This window comes from Schistocerca cancellata, chromosome 11 (genome assembly GCF_023864275.1).
Source record: "Schistocerca cancellata isolate TAMUIC-IGC-003103 chromosome 11, iqSchCanc2.1, whole genome shotgun sequence".
Lineage (NCBI taxonomy): Eukaryota > Metazoa > Arthropoda > Insecta > Orthoptera > Acrididae > Schistocerca > Schistocerca cancellata.
In genome coordinates, this window is record NC_064636.1 from 84,740,735 (window position 1) to 84,761,302 (window position 20,568).

Sequence of the window (20,568 nt, forward strand, 5' to 3'; positions counted from 1 at the left end):
GATTAGTGTGAAAAATAGCACAACATTTTCATTGGGTTAATGAAAGATGTAAGAAGATAGTTCTCATATCACTATTGTGTACAGTTGTTGAATTATGAAACACACAACTTTCAATTTATTATGTTTGTACATGCACTGCCCCACGCCTAGAAAAAACATTTCACACAGTGTTCTGCGGCCCACTTTGGACAGCAAAAGACAAGCGCATTCCACAGGCGATTAGTTTTTCCACATCTAGAAAAATGTAGCTTTATTATTAAAATTTTCTGACCATCCACCATTCCACAGTAATGATGATTTATAAAGTGGGGAAGTAACTCCACGTCATACAATTTATAAAGCACAGCTGCATCAATTTAAAGCATAAAATAATACTTACTAACCCAATATTTTTTTCAAAGTTCTGTGAAACCCTAATATAAATATTTTAACCTCCACCTGTCTACCGCCTCCTATGAAAGTGAGGATGCCCACTAGTGGGTGCTAGCGAACCAAGTTGAACATCAGTGCTGATTAATATTTTTTTCTCACAAGCAGTGTAAAGTGCCGTATATGTAACAGAAACTCCTGTACGCAGAAAAAACATGCACGAAGGCATACCTAGTTAAAAGCTGTTCATTGGTTACCATTTACTGTCCACCCACTGGCTGCCTATACCTCAACAAAGAGGAAGGATGTCAACATATTAGTTTCACAAAACAAGTGACCTGCATGGATGTTACTTTGCAAGTTTCAGCTGAGGATACCAGCACTATCCAAACAGGCTGGTCCACAAGTAGCCTGAAAACGGCTCAGCAATGAGTATTTCCATCAGCAATATCTAAAATATTTGATATTACTTGCATGAAATAATGAAAAAACGTCTGTCACTCAACCAAAAATTAAAGGTTTTCTTTTTTACAACTTACAGATCAGTAAATTAACTATGCTACAAAGTGCCACACTAGATGTGGGGGATGTGACTATTTACTACGGGAGAGACTACAAATTCTGGCACAGGAGCCAAGAAATTATATATAAAAATTACAAGCTTTCTATGAACAATGGAGGCCACAACAAATACAAGCGGGATCAGCAAAAGTTCATAAGAAAAAACAGGTTTTTTTCAAAATAACTTCTTGGACAGAGCAAATGCTGATGCTTTTTACATTGCTACTGAGAAAGATGGCAAACTGTTGATTAACCAGTAACTGAATGGAGAGCTGAAGTTCATCCATGGAACTGAGGAACAGTCATTTGAGAATAGCAGGATCTAGAGTGAACTGAATAAAGAAATTCAACAATTAAGTTATGTATATTCATACAAATAAAATTTACACGATCAGATAACTAAATTTTGTTTCCTCATTCACACAAATCAACGTGTACACCCTAAATAGGATGGATAATGCCTAGTCGGAATTCCATTTCTCTCCACGTACGATTCAAAATCTCCATGGTGACATGTTCACATGGATTGCAAATGTAGGCCTTCAATTCCTGCAGGTCTCTAGCCCTGGTTCGGTATACCGCATCCGTCAAAAAAACCCAGGATGAAATTAGTGCTGTAAGGTCAGGGGATCGTGGCAGACACCAAGTTGGACTAACTCGTCCAATCCACCTATCCGGAAATTTCTTATATAGAAATTGAAGTACATTTAGGGGCCAGTGGAGTGGTGCCCTGTCTTACTGGAATATGACACCAGGTTGCAGATGCTACGAATGTGGCACAGTAAACTCTTGTAGCATGTCCATGTTAACACCACTGTTGATGGCAGTGATGAAAAAGAATGAATCAGTGATGCAACTGGAGATCAGTCTGCACCAAACATTGACCTTACAACTGTCTCTTTCCATTTCATGTGTAACACGAGGATGCTGCAAATCCTACATACAAACTTTAAGGCGATTCAGTTTGCTGGATACATAAAATGTTGCCATATCGGAGAAAGGAATCTTTTCCAAAAAAGTCAATGCTTGCATCAATCTTGCATAGAATATGCACTGCAAATTGTTCACATCTAGGCTTGCCCATAGGCTTTAATGCCTGAAGCAGCTGCACTTTGTAGGGATAGAGCCATTACCTCTTATGCACGACACTGTGCAACGTCGATCTTCTCATTTCCAACTATCTGGCTGCCACATACAGATTTTATAGAACTCCTTGCAAACACCTGCTGTACCCTGTCCACAATGGCGTCAAACTGATGGGTGACCAGCCCTTTTTTATGAAGAACACTACCTGTTTCCATACATGATGTATTCCAATTCCAAAAGGTTCGTTGCACTTGGGTATCTGATATCGTCTGTATCTACCAGGCCACACACATTGAGCTTTATCCACTGGAATCCACATTTTATCAGGTTTTCAGGTTCAATTTTGCATCAAAATTGCATAACCTGGAAGGAAAAAGAAATTTTTTTAGTGATCTTATCATATGCTAGAATATCTCATATAGTTTCAAAGTTACTAAAGTTGTAAGTTGTAAATATATACATGTATACTGCAAAATAAAAAAATTAAAAATTGCTATTCATCCAGAGCTGTTACTTTTAGGCGTTAGGATACAACACACTATTTGATGAAAGTAATAATCACACTTACCAACTTTCACTATGATACTGAAATTCAACTAAGGTACAGAAGTAAGTAAAGAAACAGCTCAGAGGCCACTATCTACCCTTGGTTCCATCTGCAAAATTCTGGAGATTAAGATCAAAAGTTATTGCGCTGAGTATTTTTTACAATGTAAACAGAGCATACACTTACTTCCAGAAAAACTGGAATCGTAGTAGGTCATCAATTGACGACATCGATAAGTGAAGAAAGTAAAGACAAGGATGAATTGGAACCTTTGCCAGTTTGTAATATCAAAAGCTACAGCAACACTGGACAAAGTTAAGCATTGAGTGTTGAGATGTGAACATGTTGAAGTTGTGAAATGTATTAAATAAAATGGACAGTACAATGTAAAAATTAGTACAAAATAAGCACTAACTACTGGTATGTTTCTCAAACTTTTGAAAATGGTACTACACACTGTATCTTATTGTCCTTGGTGTGTCAAAATGAATATTGGGCTTTTTCGGTTTTGTAATATTTATTACATTAAACTTAGAATTATGAAAGAGCAATTCAAACAATTTTGTTTGTATTCATGTGCACATGTGTATGCAACTGAAGAATGTGTTAAATGAGTGAGACAGCCTTTTACGCATAACGTGAAGAAATCAGTCTGGAAGGCAATTTGCAAATTAATAATTATAGTGACATCTATGTAGAGATGTAAGGAGGCAACTATGTCCTTATTGTTTGCGGTTTACAAGTTCTGAAGCATACAGCTATGGTTTATATAGCAACTTTGCAAACAAACTGTCCCAGCATGCCAAAGATTTTCTGGACCGCATTATCTTCAGCAATGAGTTACATGTCATCTAAGTGGAAATGTGAACATACACAATGTGCACATTTGGGGGTCGACAAATCCCCACAAAACGGAACAGCTGCTTTGAGACTTCCCTAAATTGAATGTTTTTATTTTTTTTTTTGCTGCATATCCCAGCAGAAAGTTGATGGGCCTTACTTTTTTGGTGAAGCAACTGTAACCACTATTTCATATATCTATGTATTAGTACTATGGCTCCTTCAGTTGGAAGAATCTGAACCTCAGAACTTTATTTAGCAGCAAGAGGGTGTACCATCTCACTGGCACATCTCAGCATGCAACTGGTTAAATGTCGTCCTACCCAACTACTGGGTTGGCCACAAGGATCTAGATGACAGAGCTCGCTTCACACGGCCTCCACATTTACCCAATCTGATGGCACGCAATTTTTTCATCCTAGTGTTCATCAAGGATCATGTCTCTACTACCAGCTGATCTAACAACTTAAGAAACATGATTGAAACAGTTGTTGCAACTATTTCTCTTGCGATGATTACTCCAGACACAATGATCAAGGTTTGGGATGAACTCACCTATCGACTATATTTTTCACAGGATAAATTGTTACCAAATTAGATATTTTTTTGATTACACTTTCCCACTTATGAAGTTAAAAATCTGCTAATGATATTCCACTGTAATTAGAATGATGCTCACATTAAACACTTTTATGAAAAACTGTTTGCTGTTCTTTTATCTGATGTAACATACATAATTGTAAGTTTAATGTAATAAATGCTGCAAAGCATTAGAACTCCAATATTCGTTTTGAAACACCCAGTATTTTAGTGCAGATACGCTAAAATGTATGATACACCGATAGCTTGTTGAAATGACTATCTCTATTCAGTTAGCAGCAGTAATTCAATAGTTGAGAGACACTAAACAAATGACGTTCGTTTGTATTGAGAACTGCAATAAAAACTGCAAAATTAGCACACTGTTCTTTTTTCTACATCCCACGTCAGGTTCGTATTTTGGTGTGAGAGGTTGCGCGCACACACACACACACACACACACACACACACACACACACACACACACACCACACGACTGTCCTGCAAACAAACTAGCCGATGGCAAAAGTGTACACACCTGATGTATTGGATTTAGTCAATGTGGTTGTATTTAACATATTTTTGTGTCTTGTAACAAAGATGTAATTTTGACAGCTTCTGGTTGTGATCTTCCAAATGTGTTCTCAAAAGGGCACATTCTGAATTATAGTTTACGAAGCTAGGATGTCAGAAAGAGAGGTATTAACAGACTACATATTACCCAGAATATGGTAATCTTAGTTCTAAATTTTCACAGGAAAAATCTTTACCAAATCAGGTATTTTTTGGTAGTACACTTTCCCACTTACGAAGTTAAAAATCTGCTAATGACATCCTACTGTAATTATAATTTTGTGTGGATGGATCATCATCTCTGCCTCTCTCTAGGCAATTAGGCGTGTTCACTACTGCCTCATATTACATTTATTTGCTGATGAAATCTGGAGGGCTACTGAACAATTCCAGCTATCAGTGTATTCTCTGAAGTGCTACATCAAATGTTATGTAGATGCCATCTGTGATGTTTTTGTTTCCAAATGATGGTTCATGTTCTTCAACAATATTTTATTTACTTACTGTGGGCTGTAGCTTATACCATGTCACACAATAGACCAGTACAGTACTAAGGGCGATAACAAGTGTACTGAAGGTCATGTAGCTGCTGTTCTGCTTTGCTCTTATTTTTTAGTGGTAGTTGTTGTGACAGACATACAGCACATCCCTTTAGGACTATATTAAAATGGAACTGAGTTGGTGAGGTCAACAAATGTGTCATTACTTTTTTTTATACTTTGCACATTCCACAGTTACTATTACGCCCCTGGCAAAAGAACGATTGTTACTGTGGTCCGACCAGTACAAGTTTTTAATATGTTTCAAGGCATTAATAGTAACATTCACAAGCCTCTCTTCCCATGGTGGTCACATTAGTTTGTCAGTTTTTCTTTCATTTATATGATCATGTTATCAGTAATCTCATCCACTGGTTGTTTCTCAAAACTTATTTCCACCACATTAATGATGTTGTGTGTCTCTTAGCATGATACACATTTTTCCTAGTTCTGAAAGTTGTTATCTGCAGTTCACTGCAGTAGAAGAGTAATATTTGCCAATACAATGCTGGGAGAAAATGGTTTGCCTTTATTCTAGTGAATCACAGAAAGGATTGAAATGTACAGCTATAAAACTCTTCACAATCTGTCTACATCCATACTCTGCACATCACCATGAGATCATGGTACAGGGCACATCCTATTGTACCAGTTATTAGTGCTTCTTTCCACTCCATTCACATATGGAGTGGGGGAGAATTATTGAATGATTCTGTGTGTGCTATAATTCTTCTAATCTCGCACTCATGATCCCTACACGAGCAATACATAGGGGATCATAGTATATGCCTAGAGTAATCATTTGAAGCCAGTTCATGAAACTTTGTTAATAGACTTTCTGAGGATAGTTTACACCTGTCTTCAAGAGTCTGCCATTTTAGTTCCTTCAGTATCTCTTCGTCTCTCTCTCTCTCTCTCTCTCTCTCTCTCTCTCTCTCTCTCTCTCTCTCTCTCTCTCTCTCTCTCTGGATTAAACAAACCTGTGGCCATTCGTGCTGCCCTTCTCTGTAATGTTCAATATCCCCCATTAGTTCTATTTGGTACAGGTCCCACACATGTGAGCAATGTTTTAGAACCGGTTGGATGAGTAATTTCTAAGCCATCTCCTATGTAGAATGATTGCACTTCCCCAGTATTCTATCAATATACAAAAGTCTACCACCTGCTTTCTCCAAAAACAAGAGTATATGATCATTACATTTCATAACCTTATGAAGTGTTGCATCCACATTTGCACGGATTGCCCAATTACAACAGTAACTCACTGATATTATAAATATTTTTTGTTTTGTGAAGTACATAATTTTACATTTCTGAACATTTAGAGCAAGTTGCCAATCTTTGCAACACTTTGCAATCTTATCAAGATCTGATTGAATATTTACGCACCTTCTTGCATGCAGCACATTGTAGATAACTACATCACCTGCGAAAGTCTGAGGTAAGTATTAATATTGTCTGAAAGCTCATTAATATACGATATGAACAGTAAGAGACTCTACACCCTTCCCTGGCACAACCCTGAAGTTACTTCTACATCTGACGATGACTCTCCATAAACGATAACATGCTTAGTCCTCAATCCAGTGTCAAATTTTTCTTAAATATACAGTGTTACAGCCATGGGCCTTAGTTACCTGTGAGACTGGACGTTCTGAGTTGATGTTAGTCAAGAATGCCTTAGGTGACAAATATGCGATAATTGACACCTCACCGATTCTGAACAAGGTCAAATTATGTGTCTACTAGAAGCTGTATGTTCCTTCTGCAATACTGCAGAAAAGACTTGGCAGTAATGCAGCCACTAAACGATTGCTGGCAGTGGTGGTCACGAGAATGTACGTTCGCAAGAAGACTGGGCTCTCGGCAGACACCTGCCACTACTGAGAGGGAAGACAATCGAGTTTGGCGTACCGCTGTGGCACATCGTATTACATCTGCATCAGCAAGGGGCAGCAGTTGGCATCCCAGTTACACAACGAACTGATACAAATCAGTTACTTCGAGGACAGCTCCAAGACAGGTGCCCTGTAAAATTCATTTCACGGACTCTAAACCACTGCCATTTGTGACTTCAGTGATGTCGAGCAAGAGCTCATTGGAGGTCAGGATGGAGGTCTGTTGCGTTTTCTGACGAAGGCTGCTCCTGTCTCTGTGCCAGTGATGACCTCGTCTCTGTTAGGAGAGGGCCAATTGAAGGCCTGCAACCAACCTGTCTGCATGCTGGACCTACACCTGGAGTTATGACCTAGGGTGCGATTACTTCTGACAACGGGAGCACTCTCTTGCTTATCCAACGCACCGTGACTGCAAATTCTGTTTGATAATCTTTTTGTTGTGCCTATCTGTGACAGCATCTCCGCTATATGGTGAGTAGCAATCTTCCCTCTCCATAATATTATCATCATTCCATCCTGGATTTTCCATTGTTTTATTATTGTTCAACTATTACAGCAACTGACAATGTTGAATACACAGTACATTGACCATTGGAAAAAAGTAGTGGGTTAACAACCAAAACTAAAAAAATTACATAACTATCTTTCATTCCCTTCATGTCACAGAATTGGTGGGCAACTGACAAACTGCACAATGAGGAGCCCATTACTGAATCACGAAACAATGCAAAAACGAGGCAGCTGATCATAAATAGAGAAAACTGTGCAGTCAAAACATACAAACAAGAACCCCAAATAAATCAGATGGAAAAGTTTTTCTAGAAAGCAACCTAGAATCAGTAGGAAATGCATCTAAAAATTACTTCAATAAATGTTTGTAAAAATCTAACAAGTATCATTTCAACTTCAGGAAATAACGTCATATATGGTTTCCATTTACCTGTTTACAAGTACCAATTAGAAAGAGTCAAACAGGTTGAAAAACTCCAGATAAAGCCCCCTTAAATGTATGGCTTTTCGAATACTTAATGAAACTGTCATCATCTGCCATTACTGCTAAGCCACTAATGAACATGATAAACACGTCCACAGCAGGCAGTTTTTCCTGGGAGTTTAAAAACTGCAAAGATATTGTGAAACTCCACAAGGATATGTCCAAGCTCTTAACCTAAAAGTGTACTTTAGTAACATCTCTCACAAGTAGTATGAGAAAGTTAGGATGGCAGATCATCTGATTAATATGGCCCAAAACTATGATGTTTTCATTTAAGTTTAAACTAAAAGAAATATTAAGTGAACTGAAGTCACCAAAACTGTGTCAGCCTCATACGAGGACATAACAATGTTGTTAACCTAGTTAAGAACAAATGTAATTTTCAAGTGATGTGTCACTGGCAAGTAATATAGCAAGATGAAACTTTGAATATACATGGAAAGAACTGCTCCATGATAGTACAAAAGGTAACTGAAAGCAACATGCTACCAGATGAACAGAAATGACACTTTTATTCAAAGACAAAAATTACACTCAAGCCACAGCGATTTACAACAGTCCCCTGGACATGGATCTTAACCCTTCAGCCACATGAGCGCGGGGGCGCGCGGACACAGAATTTAGCGGCAGTCAGTAGCGAGCCAGTGTGTGTGTTGGACCTTCCATCGAGCTACGGACCCCCTTGAAGATGTCTCCCGCAGTCGGAGACGAAACGTTGGGAATCACCACAGAATTCATCAACCGACCACGGCATAACAGCCCGGATAATTATAATGGACAACTTTCACAGTGGCATCCATCACAGCCAGTCAGTGGGCATCTCCATTAGTACTGGCAAAGAAGCCTTCAGGCAAATTGTGTGTTTGTGGAGACTAAGGCAATATCGAACCCCGAATAGTTAAAAAAGCTTTAAGGGAACTGGAGAATAACTAAGCCCCCAGCACTGACAGCATTCCTGCAGAATTGCTAAAATGTGGAGGAGCAACATTAGAGCAGTCTCTGTTTGAACTTATCACTCTCATATGGGAACAGGAAAGGATACCAGATGAATGGAAAGAAGGAATATTACTAAGGGTGACCAAATGGAGTGCAGAAACCACAGTGGAATCACCCTCCTGAGCCTGGGATACAAGGTGTTATATGATTTTTGGTTGGCTATTGCCACAGGTGGATAAAGAAATTGGAGTATACCAAAGCGGATTTTGATGAGGAAGGTCACCAATAGACCAGATTTTCAATCTGCGCCAAATTTTGGAGAAAACTGTTGAATATAGAGTTAGAACACATCACCTCTTTATTGACTAAGTCTGCATACGACAGCATCAATAGAATCCAGTTCTTTCGTGCCTTACAGGAGATGTAGATACATGGAAAGCTCCTGAGAATGGTTAAAATAACTATGTCTGACTTAATCTGCATTCGAGTTTGAGGAAATTACTCAGACCCCCTGGAAATGAAGAACGGGCTACATCAAGAAGATGCATTGGCATGCTTATTATTTAATGTAGCACCCGTGAAGGAGGCCTGCAGATTAGGGGCACCACCTTCTATAAGTCAGTGCAGCTTTTAGCATATACAGATGATGCAGACACCCTAGCATGGACAGTACCAGCACTGAAAGAAACTTTTACAGCCTTAGTCAAGCAAGTAAGAAGATGGGTCTTATGGTAAATGAAGATAAAACTAAATACGTGGCCTGTGGGGAAGCATATCAACCCAATATGCCGTCAACTTTCAGTGTGAATGGATACTCATTTTAAACGGTTGATAGCTTCAAGTATCTCGGTTCCACAGTCACTTGCTTTAATGAGATCTCAACTGAAACTAAGATTAGACATATCAACAAATAAGGCATATTTTGCCTTCAGTAATTTATTCCAGTCAAGACTCCTCATCCACCCAACAAAATTCACTATTTGTATAAACCGTTCTTGTTTATGCTTCGGAAACACGGGCCTTGACGGAAACCGAAGCAAGGCTGCTTGACGGATTTGAGAGGAAAGTTTTGAGGAGAATAATTGGCCCTGTGTGTGTGAGAACCATGGAGGAAAAGGTACAATGCAGAATTGTACACTGCAGGTCACGTGGCAAGAATGGAGTGATAAAGAAGATTCTCTTTGGTAATCCAGGAGGAGAAAGAGGGCAAGGTTGACCTTGAGCCAGATGGCTGGATATGGAAGCTCAGATGCAGAAAGTGGAAGAGGGTAGCATGTGCCCGTGATGGATGGTGAAAGCTCATTGAGAAAGCCAAGGTTCATCCTGGAGTGTAGTGCCATAGAAGAAGAAGAAGAAGAAGAAGAAGAAGAAGAAGAAGAAGGCAACATTGTATCCCCAAATAGTGATTGATTAATTTTCTCTGACTCGGCCTGATTAACTTGTTGACCGTTTGGGAGCTGGTCGTTACTTTAAGATTGATTTACACGATGCCTACCTCCAGATTCCTTTAGATGAACAATCACAGCAGGTGTGTGTCATTAATACACATAAGGGACTCCTCAAATTTCTTCATTTGCTTTTCAGTAGTGCATCCACACCTCCAATTTTTCAGTGCCCTTTGGACCAATTAGCTGCACCTGTGCCTTTGTGTACAAATTGTTCAGATGATATAGTAGTATCAGGTCCCAAAGCAGATGAGCCCCTTAATAAATTGCGCACCCTCTGCCAAATGCTTTCAGAAGAGGCCTAACATGCAATAGATCTGAGTGTATGGTTTTTAAACTGAGATCGAGTACTTGGGGCATGTAATTAATTCTCAGGGTATTCATCTGATGTAGTCACACTTGCAGGCCCTTTGTAGCCTCAAACCTCCAAAGAACTGCAGTCAGTGCTAGCAAAGCTGATTTCTTACATCTGCTCCACTCCAAATCCAGCTTGGATAGCGGCACCACTGCACCGTCTTTGCTGAAGAATGTACCTTTTGTGTGGTCCCAAGAATGTGGCACTGCTTTTCAACAACTCGAAGACTCTTTTTCTCAGTGATCATTGCCTCATTCATTTTGATCCTTCAAAACCTATGGTTTTGACCACTGATGCCTCTAAGTAAGGCATTGGTGCTTTACCCTCCTGCAGGACTGTTCTACTGACAGATCAATAGCTTTCAGCTCCAAATTGCTTAACAAAGCTTAGAGCAACTATCTGCAAATAAAGAAGGAGCCTCCTGCCATCATCTTTGGAATGACTAAAGTTCACCAGTATTTGCACAGAAGAAAGTTCTACTTGTTCACCGACTACAACCCTTTGCAGTAAGTTTTTTACCCAGCCAAGCCCATCCAGAATTGCACTGCACATAAACTGCAACATTTGGCTCTCATCTTATCGCACTACAATGCGAGATAATGCACAGGTCCACAACAAAGCATGCCAATGCAGACACACTTTTGCATCTTCCTTTGGCATTGGGTGCAGACTTTGAAGCATCAGGAGCATCTCATTGCCACACTGAGTCACAGGACTGTCAGTTTCCACTAGACGACCAGAAGATCGCCCAGGCAACGACAGCAGATCCCTACTTGTGGATTCTGTTGCACTACATCCACCCTGGTTGATCACTCACTGTAAAATTGTTAGCCTGGAGTTTGTCAATACTTCGCATATCGGCATGACTTGCCTGTGCTACAAAATGTCATACTGCTGTGTACTGAATCTGAACAGTTGTGTGTGGCAATTCCAGAGGATCTCCCCAGAGACATTTCCTTAGTCTGCTTCATCAGGGTCACTAAATGGCCCCCACCAAGCAATTAGCTCACCAACATGGTACACAGTTTGGCATGGTATCCCAAACAGAGTAGATAATGATTCAGTGCCTTACTTGTGCAGAACACATCGCAGGACCTACACAATGGTTCTTCAATTGACCGAATCCTGACGTACCTTGCCAGCACTTGCATTTGGATTTTGCTGGACACTAACATAACACTCACTGGCGACTGTCTTCGAAATATACAGCAAGTTTCCTTTTGTGGTTCCCACGCACTCTACGACGATGCGGTGCGATCTTCAAGCCTCGCATTCCACAGTTTGCCTTTAAGGTCTGCCAGCATTGCTTGTGAATGACTAAGGACCACAATGTGTGTCAGTCCAACGGAGAAGCAGAATGCTTTGTTCGCACTTTTAAGCAGAAGATGGATAAACTACCCACCCGCCACATGCGGGACCAACATTTGCTTCTCTTCTCATCCTACCACCCCCAGCCTCGCAACGGTACATCACCATCAGACTTGCTTCACAGACTGTGCTACCCCTCCTTGCTCTAGTTGCTGCACCCACGCAGCGGCCTGCACCTGCTCCACTCACCAAGGCAATGTATAAATCCAACAAACTTTTTAAAAAATTTTTTTTTTCAGATCACACAGTAGTCAGAAGTGCTGGGAACAAGTATTGTTATAATGTTGCTTGGCAATTGCATATTTTGACAGAAGGTCCCGGCAGATTGCAGTGGGGGCACCTGAATCAACTTCACAACTGTTAATTGGTTGATTCTGTCACTGATACTCTGTTCTCAGGTTTGTTGTGGGCCCAGATGATGCAGCTTGCATCCCTCCAGCTTCTTGGGGCTCTGGGATGAGATAAGAACATATTAGGTATCTTGGCAACAAACAGATCGGATCTTTTTGAGGATTTAATCTAGAAGAAGGTATTAGGGACCATTGTGTCATCGTAGCTTCTATGTCAGTGGAAGTTGCAAAAACACCAAAGAAACAGTGTAGAGTTTCCTTGTTTGGGAAAGCAAATAAGAGTCATTAATGAATATCTTCATAGTCAGCTCCAAGCATTCACATCAGGACACAAGGATATTGAGCATCTTTGGTCGAAATTTGAAGGTGTTGTCCACCATGTGCTAAAGAAATACGTGCCTAGCTAAAATATGGGGTAGGGACAGGATCCACCTTGGTTCAACAAACATATTAGGAAGTTGCTGAGAAAGCAGAGAATTTTGCACAGTCATTTCAAACGTAGTCACTGCCCCGCTCACAAACAGAAATTATGCGAAATGAAAGCAGATGTCAAAAGGTCAATAAGAGATTCTTTTAACAAATTTGGAAGCAATATTTTATCTGCAGATTCTATAACCTCAAAGAATTTTGGTCATACATAAAATCTATGAACACTACAAACAATTCAAAACCTTCTCTTGCTGACAGTACAGGTAATGTAATGGATGATGATAAACAGAAGGCCGAAATTCTAAACCTAGCTTTCAAAAACTCATTTACGGTAGAGGACTGCACCACCATTCCCCTTTCAATTATCGAACAAATGCAAGGATGGTTGACAGCGTTTAGTGTATCTGGGATTGTAAAACAGTTAAGATCCTTAGATGCCAGGAAGGCATCTGGCCCAGACTGTATCTTCCTAAGATTTTATGTAGATTATGCTACAAATATAGCACCATTCTTTTCCATCATCTACCAGAGATCATTGGAACAGCGGAATGTTTCACGGGACTGGAAGAAGGTCCAGGTCATAGCAATCTATAAAAAGGGTAGAAAATCTGATGCACATATTTATCGGCCCATTTCACCGACATCAATTTGTTGTACCATCGTAGAACATATTTTGGGTTCAGACATAATGACCTTTCTACACTCTGAGAAGCTCATCTGCAGAAATCAGCGCGGTTTCAGGAAACAGCGGACATGCGAGACACAGCTGGCCCTCTTTGTGCAGAATATACAACAGGCTCTAGATACTGGCTCCCAGGTTGATGCCACATCCCTCAACTTTTGAAAGGCATTCGACTCTGTTCTGCACTGTCACCTACTCCTAAAAGTGTGCACTTACAGTCTACCCAATGACATATGTGGCTGGATAGAAAGTTTTCTAACAAACTGTGAGCAGTAGTCATGCTGAATGGGGAAACTTCAACAGAAACAAGTGTAACATCAGGTGTGCCCCAGGGCAGCTTAATAGGTCTGCTGTTTTTACAATTTACGTGAACAATCTGGTTGATGGTATTGACAGCGGCATTAGTCTGTTTGCCGATGATGCTGTAGTCCACAGGAAAGTAGTATCACACGAAATTTGTGAACAAATCAATGAGGATTTGCAGAAAATAAATGCATGGTGTAATGACTGACTTATCTCTCAATATTAGTAAGTGTTACCTACTGTGCATAACAAAGCAAAATCCCTACTAATGTAAGAGTACAAAATGAATGCCCAGTCTTTGGAAGTGGTAACATATGTCAAGTATCTGGATGTGACTATACGAAATGATCTCAAATGGAACGATCAGATTACAAAAGTAACGGGTAAGGCAAACTCTAGATTGCAGTTTATTGGCAGAATCCTGAAGTGATGCAGCCCTTCAACAAAGGAAATTGCTTAGAATACTTTTGTTCATCCAGTCTTAAGAGTATTGTTCATCTGTGTGAGACCCTTACCAGTTGGGTCCGATTCAAGAGATTGCGAAGGTCCAAAGATAAGTGGCAAAGTTCGTGACTGGTACATTTAGCCATCGCGAGAGCGTTACGAATCTCATAGAATGTTTCGAGTGGGGCACACTTGCAGACAGCCGACGCGCTAAACGGAAGGGGCTGCTCACTAAATTCCAAAATCCAATCTTCGCCGAGGATGTAGAGAGAGAGTATATTATTACCACCAACTTTCACATCATGCAATGATCACCATTCAAAGACTAGGGAAATTAAGAGCTCATACTGAGGCGTTCAGACAGTCTTTTTCTGTCGCGAGATCCGCGAGGGGAACAGAAGGGGCGATATGACTTTGGCGCAAATAGTGCCCTCTGCCACAAACCGCTCGGTGACTAGCGGAGTATAGAAGTAGGTGTAAGTGGGTTGCCAGCACCTGGTCCTGAACTGATGGGCCTGGATTCTACACCTTAACCACTGCCAAGCTGACAGCAGATGTCCACACGCGACGGTTCCCTCCATTCTGCAGCTAGCCACGGGGCTGCCACACCACTTCAAGATGTCGCTGTGGTCACAACCAGAAGACCTCGCACTGTTGCTGAGTGCAGAGGAGTGCCTTCTGCCTCATTTCTTGGCTGGCATTCTGGGATAGTCATAAGACAAACACCGGGAAGTGTGCATGAGCTCTGGCACCAGCCACAGCTTCAGCTCCTGTCTCCTCATGCTTCTTACTTCTCCACCACCACCACCACCACCACCACCACCACCACCACCACCACCACCACCACAGCTGACTACCAAAGTTACTTGGGGAGGGAGGAAGTGTAGTATCTTAGGTTTCCAATACTGCCAGAGCCAGCACCTCAAAGATTCCTCTATTTCCACTTCTAGTTTCGTGCTTCTGGTGACCGTTTCATGTTGCTAGTTGACACTGAACATTACTCCAAGTCGTTGATTACCAGCTCTACAGGCAAACATTCACTTTATAGAGACGCATACACTTATCAGGCCTCTGCTTGTACGAGGGCAGTTCAATAAGTAATGCAACACATTTTTTTTCTGAAACAGGGGTTGTTTTATTCAGCATTGAAATACACTAGGTTATTCCCCAATCTTTTAGCTACACAACATTATTTTTCAACGTAATCTCCATTCAATGCTACGGCCTTACGCCACCTTGGAATGAGGGCCTGTATGCCTGCACGGTACCATTCCACTGGTCGATGTCGGAGCCAACGTCGTACTGCATCAATAACTTCTTCATCATCCGCGTAGTGCCTCCCACGGATTGCGTCCTTCATTGGGCCAAACATGTGGAAATCCGACGGTGCGAGATCGGGGCTGTAGGGTGCACGAGGAAGAACAGTCCACTGAAGTTTTGTGAGCTCCTCTCGGGTGCGAAGACTTGTGTGAGGTCTTGCTTTGTCACGAAGAAGGAGAAGTTCGTTCAGATTTTTGTGCCTACGAACACGCTGAAGTCGTTTCTTCAATTTCTGAAGAGTAGCACAATACATTTCAGAGTTGATCGTTTGACCATGGGGAAGGACATCGAACAGAATAACCCCTTCAGCGTCCCAGAAGACTGTAACCGTGACTTTACCGGCTGAGGGTATGGCTTTAAACTTTTTCTTGGTAAGGGAGTGGGTGTGGCGCCACTCCATTGATTGCCGTTTTGTTTCAGGTTCGAAGTGATGAACCCATATTTCATCGCCTGTAACAATCTTTGACAAGAAATTGTCACCCTCAGCCACAGGACGAGCAAGCAATTCCGCACAGATGGTTCTCCTTTGCTCTTTATGGTGTTCGGTTAGACAACGAGGGACCCAGCGGGAACAAACCTTTGAATATCCCAACTGGTGGACAATTGTGACAGCACTACCAACAGAGATGTCAAGTTGAGCACTGAGTTATTTGATGGTGATCCGTCGATCATCTTAAACGAGTGTGTTCGCACGCTCCGCCACTGCAGGAGTCACAGCTGTGCACGGCCGGCCCGCACGCAGGAGATCAGACAGTCTTGCTTGATCTTTCGGCGATGATGACACACGCTTTACCCAACGACTCACCGTGCTTTTTTCCACTGCCAGATCACCGTAGACATTCTGCAAGCACCTATGAATATCTGAGATGCCCTGGTTTTCTGCCAAAAGAAACTCGATCACTGCCCGTTGTTTGCAACGCACATCCGTTACAGACGCCATTTTAACAGCTCCGTACAGCGCTGCCACCTGTCGGAAGTCAATGAAACTATACGAGACGAAGCGGGAATGTTTGAAAAATATTCCACAAGAAATTTCCGGTTTTTTCAACCAAAATTGGCCGAGAAAAAAAATGTGTTGCATTACTTATTTAACTGCCCTCGTACCTACCCATGATCACCCTAAAGATGCCAATAGTGAAGCAGTTCCTTTGCAATAAGATAAATTCAATATATTAATGTACTGTGCATGTGTGTCCACTAATCTTTTGCTTGCCTGTCCAGATTCCTACAGCAACAGATCCTTTTGTAACTTTCCTCCCACTTGACATAAGCAAAATGGGCATAACAGTTGCTGACATGCAACACAATAATGACCAGGAAATAGCAGTAAGAATGGAATACAAAGAATGACGGATTCCTATTAGAGAAGATCTATATATCAAGGATGAAGTGTATCGTCCCTACTGTTCAATCTATGTGCAGAACAAACAGGGATGGTAATGAAAGAAAGGTTCTGGGATAGGTTAAAATACAGGGTCAAGAACATCAATGATAAGGTTAATTGATGAAATTGTTATCCTCAGAGAAAGTGAAGTGAAGTAGTGCACGGTCTGTTTGGTGGAATGATTAGCCTCATGAGCGAAGGACTGATAAGAAATAAGGTTATCCACAGAATCGCCTACGGACATTCCTCCAGAACCTCATCACCTTCTCCCCATTTACTTCACTGTTCCTTCTCCATCCGACAAGCCACCATTCTTGACCTCTATCGCCACCTCAAGGATGGCCACATTGGTACCTCCATCGACATCGGAAGTACCGAGAATACATCCACTTCGACAGCTGCCACCCATTCCACACCATTCTACATTACATTCCCAACCTTTTCCACAAACAGATCTCCCAGGCCTGATCTCGCCAGTCACCTCCCACAGCTCACATATTCACAGTCTGGTCACAAAGGGGCTCTCCCCTCACGACTGGAGAAACTGAATCACATTCTCCACCAGGGTTTCGATCTCCCCTTATTGTGTCGTGGAATGAGGAATGTCCTATCCACTATCCTCACAGTGGTATTTTGCAAACCACTGAATCTTCCTGTAATACCCCTGTAACAGACCCAGATGCAAGTCCTGTCCCATGCATTCTTCCACTACCACCTGTTCCTCTCCCGTCACTGGAATCTCCTACCCCATAAAGGGCAGGGCCACCTGTCAAAGCAGCCGTGTAATCTACAAACTAAGCTGCAACCACTGTGCTACATTCTACAAGGGCATGACAAGCTGTGTCCACATGAATGGTTACCACAATACTGTGGCCAGGAGACAGCTGAACTACACATTTGTTGATCATGCTATCTGACAAAATGTGCTTCACTTTAAGGAATGCATCATATGGATCCTTCCTACCAAGAACAGCTTTTCTGAACTGGACGGGTGGCAACTCTTCGTATGACACACTCTTCCTTCCCACGACCCCCCAGTCCTCAACCTTTGCTAGTCCGTGTCCTCCACACATCCATCCCTTCTCCGGACCCCACTCCAGCACAGAAACACCTTCTATGCTGCCAATGCACCAATGGGCTTGAGCCGTGGTAAAAAATTGCTGCTTTGAAGAGAGCGCCACAGCACGTAGTGTGAAGCATTTTCCCTCCGTTTCTGGCGGTGGCCCCACTGTGGCAATCACAGCTTTGGTGTCTCCCTCTGTTGGGAAAGGGGAAAGGTTGCCTGTTCACATGCATTTAAGGAGTGAGATGAGTGGGCCAGTGTGGGGCCAGTCTCTCATCCCACACTTGCTAGTCCGTCTCTTGTCCCAATTTGTAGCGCAGCGAGATAACTCAATGAGTGGTCATCTGGTTGGGTGCTTAGTTCCTGCATCTGAGTCTGCTCGAGTTGCTCAGGCAACGGTCATTGGTCGTTGGATCGATCGGTCACGCACTGAGACACAAGATGATTTGTCCGCCTTGAGCGTCGGCGCATGTGAGGTCGCCACGTTGAGTCCAGTGCGCCACGCCATATAGCGAGGGGTAGTGGCTTCGCGGCAGACACGAGAGCAACAGGAGTCAACCCACGACATTGGTCTGGCCGGTGCGAGCTGCGACGCCGTGAGACGGGAGATCGGCGCGCCTTCCTGCGTTTGTTGAAGCGGTTGGCAGCGGACGGTTCGGAAGAGCGTTTCGGGGTGCTACGCCAGGTCTTCGCCAGAAATCGCAGTTTATTAGAAGTTGAGGGATTGGTGATACATTGTTTAATTTAATAGTTAAATTCTACTGTTTTCTTGGTGAGGTCCAGTTGCTTTGTTTTGGGGTCGTCCCACCATTCTTCTCCGTTTGCCCACCCATGGGAAGGTGGTTATTGATGAATTGGGTGGTCCGTTTTTCCCTTGTGGAGTAGGGGCGGGTTAGAGCAACCTGCGGCTCGGGTTGTTCGGTAAACTCCCTATCAATCTGCCGAACGTTAATAGCTGCATCTGTCATGTTTATTGGATTCGGTGTGTTAACGAATTTATTGCCTGAAGTGTAACGGCATAATTCCTGAAATATGTTTTTATCTTGGCTGTCATCTTGAGAGGCGGTATATGTGTACTGTAGAGCATGTTTGGCCAACCTTGTATAATTTTATGCAAGATTGCATTTCATGGGCTTTTATTTAAATGGTCATTTTAGTATATAAAGTAGCCACCCTTACACCGTAAGACTTTTCTTATAAGTTAAAATTAAGTTGCACCTTCGGTGGGAAGTTAATCTTTTAATTTTAGTGTGTTGTACCATTTCCATCCCTCCTACGGGGTGCATAGTTTGTGTACTTGTGTGAATTGTTAAAACATTCACTTTAAGGTAATCTGGTGCATTGCAGATTTGCATCTGTGTAGTTTTTCAGAGGTTGTTGTGAGCGGTCGTGACTATGGCCGTGTCAAAAGGGAGCGGCAAGGTTCTCAGCCCAAAAGCTCGTACACTCAAAAATTTGTTTCCTTCTGCCTCTGAATAAATTATAACTTGATATTGAGAGGGTGCTTTCTGCTTATAGTTTTAAATCTGTTTTTTTTTTTTTTAAAAAAAAGCCTTTAGTAATAAAATTCGCATTTGTTAAAAGCAACTTCATTTTGATTTCATCAGTTACTCCCTGGCAACTACTTCCACACTCACATACTGTGATTAAATGTGTTAATGTTCTTGACGAATCCCTAGTAAATAAAGTTAATTCTTAAGAAAAAGTTTTGAAAGTAAATTCACAGTTCAGGGCTCTTTCCTCTTCTCTATTGTTCTCCGCTCGGCCAAGCACTACCTACCAATACATCTGTGATGGTCCAAAACACATGGATGGCCTCCACGATGGGCCGGGAAGCTGCTAAGGGGTCGCTGAAAACCCCTACATGTGGTGAGGGTAGCCAACAATTGAACTGTATGTGGTGATGGCGCCGGACACATCACCGACAGGTTGTGATGTGTGTTGTTGCTGCCTCAATGCCACCTCCAGATGGCTCCCTCAAATTTTCTGCAAGGAAAAACAATGGTATTAATCCTGTGTATATAACATTTTTGGGAACAAGAGCTTTACACTACTATGAAATCTTATCAAGATATGACAATATTTGTGCAGCTTCTATGAGATGGTACTTCATTATAGATAACTGCATTAGCCACAAAATGTCTCAGGTTACTATTTATATTGTGCACAAGGTCAATAATAAACAACACAATGGGTCCAGACATTATCCTGGGGCACACCCAAAGTCACTTCTACATCTCAAGATGACTCTCCATCCGCAATAACATGTGTTCTCCCTACCAGAAAGTCCTCAATCCAATCGCAAGTTTCACTTGATGCCACATATGACCATACTTTTAACAATAAGCATAGGTTTGGTACTGACTGAGCCAAATGCTTTTCGAAAACCAAGAAATGCCTCCTCTAAATCACTGCCTTGATCAAAGCTTTCAGTACGTCATGTGAGAAAAGTCCGAGTTGCGCTTCACCTGATCGATGTGTTTGGAATCCGTGCTGGTTGGCA

At 41.9% G+C, this 20,568-nt stretch overlaps 1 long non-coding RNA gene across 1 annotated transcript in view; it reads right to left on the reverse strand.

Annotated features, from left to right (window-relative positions):
• LOC126108648 (uncharacterized) overlaps positions 1-20,568 on the reverse strand; it is an 83,701-nt gene that overhangs the window by 27,162 nt on the left and 35,971 nt on the right. The window contains exons 3-4 of the long non-coding RNA XR_007523580.1: positions 19,846-20,051; positions 2,222-2,379 (exon numbers count right to left, since the gene is read on the reverse strand). This is a non-coding gene — a long non-coding RNA (uncharacterized LOC126108648). The remainder of the gene's footprint in view (positions 1-2,221; positions 2,380-19,845; positions 20,052-20,568) is intronic.